This window comes from Micropterus dolomieu, linkage group LG05 (genome assembly GCF_021292245.1).
Source record: "Micropterus dolomieu isolate WLL.071019.BEF.003 ecotype Adirondacks linkage group LG05, ASM2129224v1, whole genome shotgun sequence".
Taxonomy (NCBI): domain Eukaryota; kingdom Metazoa; phylum Chordata; class Actinopteri; order Centrarchiformes; family Centrarchidae; genus Micropterus; species Micropterus dolomieu.
Genome location: NC_060154.1, coordinates 33,268,968 through 33,276,712, shown reverse-complemented (window position 1 = coordinate 33,276,712; position 7,745 = coordinate 33,268,968). Strand labels below are relative to the sequence as shown.

Here is a 7,745-nt window from a genome sequence, read left to right as displayed (position 1 = left end):
TATATAATCCGAGCAGATTCAATAGGGACCTCGCACGGTCGTGCTCGGGCCCTAATAATCCGAGCAAATTCAATAGGGACCTCACACGGTCGTGCTCGGGCCCTAAAAATAATCCGAGCAAATTCAATAGGGACCTCGCACGGTCGTGCTCGGGCCCTAAAAATATAATCCGAGCAAATTCAATAGGGACCTCACACAGTCGTGCTCGGGCCCTAAAAATATAATCCGAGCAAATTCAATAGGGACCTCGCACGGTCGTGCTCGGGCCCTAATAATCCGAGCAACTTCAATAGGGACCTCGCACGGTCGTGCTCGGGCCCTAAATATACACAAAACCAAATACTTGATAGTAGGCCATCATCTGTGCATTATGGAGTGGAATACATATTTTGGTAGACTGCATGTCCAGGTAGGACCAGTAGGCTACTGTTATCGCTTTTTGTCTATGAAAAGTGCTTTTTAAATGCAAAGTATTATTAAATTGTTATGATAATAACTGACCATTTAAGGAGAGGGACTGAGAACAATTCCATCAATATCCAAAGGCTAGCCATGCAATGGAAACATGGATTACAAGGACAAAATCTGGTCTACAATGCTGCATTCAGTTTAATGTATATTTCGTCGCAAGGAAGATAGGGCTATTGAATTGGGCCGTATTTTAAAACCAGGACACAGAGATGGGCCGGATATTTTCTCACGAGTTGGGATCATTAGGATTTTACTTGACACACTTGTATTGGTAATCATTATTGGTTCAGTTCTTTATCAATGCTCTTATCAGTCCTATTTATTACCAAATAATTGAATATATTATTTTAAAAAATAATGAAACATTTTTATTAACTAAATGTTGTTTCTAGAGCAGCAACAGGATTGACAACAGTAAAGTCACTAATATCGCACTGGAAACAAATCTAAAATGTCAGTAAAATAAATCATATTCCTGACATCAACAGTGAAGAATGAATCAACAACCTCCTGTCCTCCTCCCTCTGCTGGTAGAGAGGGGGGGCTGGTTTGTCTCAGCCACCAGCTGAGTTTATAATGTGCCATATTTTAATGTACTGGCAAATTAAGCTGAACAGATACTAAAAACAGACAGCTTTCACTTTAGCTTGTTTGTAACAATAAGTTATTAGCCGAACTAACGCTGTGCTTTTGTAAAACCAAAACACAGCTGGTCGATGAGAGACTGAGCAGATTATAACATTGCGTTTTGTGTGTTTATGCTCATTAAACAGGTGTGTTGGTAAAGTATTGGCTTTTTTACTCTCTAAGTTTTTATTGCCCCAGGCACTTACACTAACGAGCGTAGTTGTCGTCAATGTCAGTAATGTCCGCTGATCAGCTGGCTGACTTCGATCCGTATGTGCGTGTGTGTGTGGAGTGGAGGCGCTCTGCAGACACACAGGAGCGGAAGGGCTGCAGATCGAACAGTTATGTTGAGCCTTGATTGGCGGTGATCGGTACAGCGCATGTGAAACTCAATAAATGACAAGGAAACGACATAACTCACTTTCAGTTCCTTTCATACACAATACATGTAGTTTACGTTTGTTGTCATATATATTAGATTAGTTGCTGGGCCAGATGTGGCCCGCGAGCCGCCAATTTAAGGGGGCTGTTGTAGACTTTTCGTTCAGAGGGGGCCCATAGGGGGTCCAAGGTCTCCTAGATAGCAAAATTTGTGCGGCCCACCTCTGGGCCGTACCCTTGCTTCAATATTGGCCAAAACTGGCCCACTCACTGTAAAATGACTATTATTGTGACTTTTGGCCCAGATCTGTCCCACACACTGTAAAATGACTATTATTGTGACCTTTGGCCCAGATTTGACCCACACACAGTAAAATGACTATTTTTTATTTATTTGGCCCAGATCTGGCCCGCATACTGTAAAACTGATCTGGCTGAGTGTCAGCTGAGTGTTGATTGGTCCCCGGGCCAAATGTGGCCCATACAAAACACTTCCAAATGTACTTGTGAAATAAACACAAATTCAAAACTGGTTATCCATTTAAAATTTTATTTTATTTCCAGTTAACAAAACTAATGCAGACAACAACAACATAAAAACAGATTTTTAAAGACACTGATTTCAAAGACAGACACACTATACATTTTCTTTTGAAAGGAGCCTCCTTTTCCTCCCGCCCTCTCGGTCAGCAGCCAGCTGAAGCCACCTCTTCATTGTCCCTTCTACCTCTTTCTCAGCAGCACCGGAGGTGTAGGGGTTTCTCTGAACAGCAGCAAAAGTGTAAATGAATATATTGTAAGGTCAATATGATGTCTTTAGCATAATTTAAACATGTCATCTGAGAGATACATTATATCCAAAACAATATTCTTACCGATGACAACATCTTTCAACTGAAGGGAGGCCAGAGACATTTTGCCATCGACCCCACTCCAGCTGAGCTGCTTTGCCAAATTGTTGGCAAATAGCCGCCAAAGGACACGCCATGTACAGTCACGTACGTCAGTCCCACCAATTAGCCCCAAGTAGTTTACCTGAAACAGAGTAAAGGAGAAAACTGTGTGAAGAAAGCAGCATTACTATGAGCATGCACTCTGAGTACCATGTCAATGAGCCTAGCTCTTTGCTATTGTAGTCAAAGTTTTTGCCATGGGGACCTGCAAATTGCATGTTGTGTTTTAGATTTGTGTACATAAGTTTTGTGAAAATAAGAAACACCATCAATTTCAGAAGCATGATCAGTAATTGAGTGCAATCAATTTCTTAAAAAAACCCAGAAAAATGCTCACCATTTTTTAAAATCTGCTGTCTGCTGCAACCTCTGCTATACCAGTAAAATGTTTGAATGGAAATCACTAACCTGGTTATGATGATTGCTGGGGAGTCCAACTGAAGGTCTGAGGTGCTATATGAGAATACAGTGTTAACTTGTTCTATGAAATTCATCACAGTACACACATACACATGTCAGTCAGAATGCAAAAGAATATACTCACATGAAAAATTCTCTCCCGGCTCCCAGCCATGCAGCAACTCTGTGAAGAGCCTGTGAGATGCTGGGGTTGCTGCTGGAGTGGTAGGGGCTGGGGCTAAATTGGGGTTTGGGGTGACTGCAGTAAATGCAGGGAGAGAATTTATGCGGGGGGGGGGGCAGGAGGAAGGGATTTCTTATGTGGAGGGGAACAGTCCTCCTCTGCTGAAGACAGTTCCAGACCAGATGGGCCAAGCCGAACACTCTTCCTATTTGAATGAATAAACACACAATCAATCAAAATTAAATGAAAATAATACTTAATAAGAAACTGGTCTTTAAAGATAACTTAAAAGGGGAAAGGCAAATTATTCTCTAATAATGAGCAAATTGACATACGTTTTACGCCTTAGTGGCCTTTTACACGACACTTCTGTGTCTGACTGTAAGTCAGACAGAGTTTCTGACTCCTTTGCCTTCTTTCTTCCCTCTTCATAACAGACTGTAAAACACAGATGCAATGCACATTATTCAATCTCCTTAGGATCACTCTGCAATACAATAATTTGAATATAATTGAGTACTTTGTGGTATTCGTCAGCCTCTGCTACATTAAAAGAATATTATACTGTATCTTAGCCAATGGTCATGTATACAATAATAAATTATAATAAGTTAACTATGAACCATGAGATGCAATTAGCTGAATTTGGCAAAAACTGTATTTGATTAGAATTAACCCATAGGAGTCTTGTGCTATTTTAGCCTAGCTTTTAAATACTTTTGATGTTGCCTTTATATAGCCTACCACATTAAAACATGTTTGCTCAATCTAGCATATTGAAGGGTGCAAATGTAAACTTGCAAATATGAATACAAAAAGGTAAAATTAAGATATCACACTTTGACCTGATCACACTGGTGTGATTGCAGACTCCAGGGGGTTAAGAAAGCACAAAAACGTCAGACATACCAGTTGAATACATAATGCGGACCTCCCAGCGGTTCCAGGTGATGTCGGGAGCCATTCCAGTTTTAATGGCCTGGTGGAGGGTCATGCCTCTGAGTGCACTAGGCCAACAGCACTGGCCATCAGTTACCCACAGGGTTGGGACCAACTCCACCTCATGGGTTTCCAAGAACTCCACTACATGAAACATTGCTGAACAAAAACATGGTTATGAACATCCAAACAAAACAAATGCATTGACATATTTACATAAGATTTACTTAAAAGCGGCACTGCTCATGTTCTATAAACATAATATTTTTCATACTACATTCTAATTTTAAACTTACTATAAACATACTGAAAGAGTTTAATTTATTCCACTATTTGGGAGAATATTAAGAAATCACTTACCAGGGCCCTTGGACTATGATTAAAGTCACACTCTAAGGGTCAATTTCACAGACAAGGTTTAAACCTAGTCCTAGACTAAAAACTTTTCAATAGAGATCATCATTGAATTTTTGTTTTAGTCATATGTGTCTAAATAGTGATTAATAAAAAATACATTTATATACAGTATATATAGTGAATATTATATATGACACATTCTATATTGGGTAAAACATTAATCCCCAAAGATTAATGTTCCCTCTGAAGACAATTTTCTGCACTGCAACAAAGTTATCATGATTTGGTAACCTCACATATTTCTGAACATGTCCATGTAGCTCAACAACTTTAAGCTGTGATGAGATTTTGCCGACCTGGTAGATACCCAACTTGCATGAGTTCAGAGGATACTGAAAAAAAGGTTCCATCAAGTCATATTCTCTGATGACAATGTAAATCTTGTGTTGTGACTGCAGGATGTTTTCGAACAAGGCAATGCGGTCATCAATCTTTAGACATCTGTCTCCCTCACCAGCAATGACAATCTCTTGAAACTGAACAACCGGCATGTCCACAACAGAGGATGGAACTGGTCCACAGCTATGCTCCTTTTGCAACTCTCTCTTCTCGTGTAAAGCCTCATTCTCTGTTAAATTATCCATTTCGAATAACCTGAGCCAATGGATGGTGCGGAGTTCTTACCATCTTTTTCATCTTACCCAAGTAATTGTCGAATGGAAATCCAGATAGGAAGTCCAGATGTCCATGCAGTTTTACATCGTCAGAAAGATGCGTTAGCCCATGAACATTGTAAATAACAAATTCAGGACCATACAATTTGCTGAAATGTGTTACAAATGACACAAGTAATGTGTGTGCAAATTCATTAAGTGCTAAAGACAGTGAAGGACTAACAAGAATGAAGATGGCAACAGATAACAACATGAAGTTGTTATAGACTGGAGCTAACAGAACATTGCGGAGAAACACTGGCCCTGTGTACATCAAGAACTGTCGTAACTCTGTGGCTTTCCACCTGAGCCTTTCTGAAAGTGCCCTGGGTTTATGAGCGAAATCCACAGGAATGAAAGGTCTGGAGCCTAGGAGTTGACAAGAGATTTCTTCCATCTGATGAGATGACAAGCGACAAGACAAGGGCCCTTTTCCAAACCACAAATTCAACAGTCTACGCACTACTCCAAGGCAGACTAGGTGCATATAGTCATGGGGAAAGCGTGACACCATGCCAATACCTGCATCCTTTAATGGTGAATTTCTGACATGATGGTCATCATCAGACATCGTTTCAAAAGCCAGATCAGTGTGACGTAGGCTGTTGACCTCTGGAAAGGTCATCCTGTGTTTAAGATAAACACCAGTTTGGACACACTTATCACAACCAGAGTAACTAGTGTCACCTTTGGTTCCTTTAATAAAAGCTCTGGCTGGAGCATCACAGATTACAGAGGTCACCTGCATGAAGCACTGCTTCCCATTGATAATAAATCCTCTGCTCAGCACTTTTAATTCACTGACCAAATCTCTTAAATACTCATCAAGACAATTTGGCTTTGAGTTCCCACAAAACAGAGCAATGACAACAGGCTTCTTCAAAACACCCTTTAGCAAGCCAAGGACTGGCCAAAACTGTACCAAGGAACTCTTGAACAAAGGCAATCCATCTATATTCAGCTGCAACTTGAACACGTGCCTGTTTGGAATGTGAGACCAGATTTGTTCCATGCTTTTTGCAAAAGCTTTCAAAATGCCAAAGTAGTGGTAAGTACCACCAGCAAGAATGTGGATGCTGTATGAGGTTGTGGTTTTCAGGAGGGTCCTGGCATCTTTTGGTAGAAAAGGATGATGCAGCCTCAAGATGGCAAGAAGGGCAGTCAAAGCTACCAAAGACACCCTGAAATGAAGTGCCCAATCACACAAAGACTCAGTAAGAGATGTGCTGACATTTCCTATGTCATCATCATTCTGGGACTCATCATCGCTGTCAGATATTTGTCCCTGATCCCCTGGATCACAGTTTCCTACTGGCTTAGAGAGATTTGCTACAGAAATATCAGGACCACTATGCAAGTCATCTTCATTGTGATAGGAAGCAAGTATAGAACTTACCTTTTTCACTGCTCTCTTTCTAAGACTACGCCTATCCATGATGTGTTAACTAGTGTGCACCTCACCTGAGTCTCTTTCTTCAGCCTAAGGAAACAGTCAAATGAGAAATTAACATTGATCATAAAAATACATCACTAACACATTTACAACAATTATAACACAATTTACATTAGACACCTAAATAGCAAGGGCTATTATTTTACTAGCAAGTCAGCATAAAAATTTCAGTAAATTACATCACCTCCCACTCCCTAAACAAAAAATAAATAAATAATGAATAATACAATACATATTATTGTACTTAGTGAAAACATCTGGGTCATTCCAACAAAAACAACAACATTGCAGTCGTCATGTGCGTCGGAATCATTATGCAGGTGGGAAGATACTTTTTAAGACCAATGATTTTGGACCCACTCACTTTTACCATCTTTAATTAGCACATCTGTTTGGTTTGTACAGGTGTGCTGTCGATTTCCGCTATCTATCGAGATGTGCCACTTTGCGGTGAGCATGACTCACATAGCCTAATTGGTCTCTTTCCACACCCATAAATCTGTGCAACCTTGCTGTCGGTTATGCTCATGCCGTCAAGAATGTGGCTGATAAAACAAAACGTTATAATAGAGTTTTACATTATGATCCCCATATTCTTCCAGTGCACATGGAGTGAAAAATGATTCTGTAGTGGGAGCAGTGTTTGATAGTGGGATATGTGTCTCTTGAAACATGCTACCCCTAAAATCTTGTCAAAAAGATGTCATAATAAGCTACTGTGATAGTTTTACATTTATATGATATTATTATATAGAAGGTGCTGCCTGCCTGCTGACGTACTGCGGTAAGCGTGTCGACTCATTTCTGTTTCCAGTGCCTGTGTGTTGGTACCGTGTTGTGCTGCTCTCGCTAAATAACAGTTACATTTGTTAGATTACAGCAGCCAACTGTCCGCTAAACACTTATTCTTTACAGTAATTTTGCCCAAGCACTCACAGTTCTTTCCATCTTTTAGTGACTGCTGTTCAATCTCATAGTTGTTCTAAAGTTTTGGTAGCTGACGCTACAGTACTTTAGCTTAGCCGTTAGCGACTTTAGCTTAGCAGCTAGCGATGGCTTCTCCTTCTCCCTCTCTCTCTCCCACTTTCTCCTGCTCGGTGTTCAGTAATGTTCAGTTACTCCTCTGCCTCCTTTAGCGGTAATGGTACGTGTAATAAGTGTAGTTTATTTATAGACATGGAGGCGAGGCTCAGTGATTTAGAAGTCCGGCTCCGCACCTTGGTAGATCAGTCTTTAGCTACTGTAGCTAGCCAGTCCCCGGTAGTCGG

The 7,745-nt window shown here is 40.5% G+C and overlaps 1 protein-coding gene and 1 long non-coding RNA gene across 2 annotated transcripts in view; one reads left to right on the top strand and one right to left on the bottom strand.

Moving 5' to 3' along the window:
* Positions 1–7,745, top strand: part of LOC123970852 (CMP-N-acetylneuraminate-beta-1,4-galactoside alpha-2,3-sialyltransferase-like) — an 82,678-nt gene that overhangs the window by 30,918 nt on the left and 44,015 nt on the right. The gene's annotated exons all lie outside the window — the stretch shown is intronic.
* Positions 2,053–3,213, bottom strand: LOC123970861. The gene is made up of 4 exons (XR_006825081.1): positions 2,977–3,213; positions 2,841–2,885; positions 2,355–2,514; positions 2,053–2,242 (listed from the first exon to the last, which is right to left on the bottom strand). It is a non-coding gene; the product is annotated as an uncharacterized LOC123970861 (long non-coding RNA).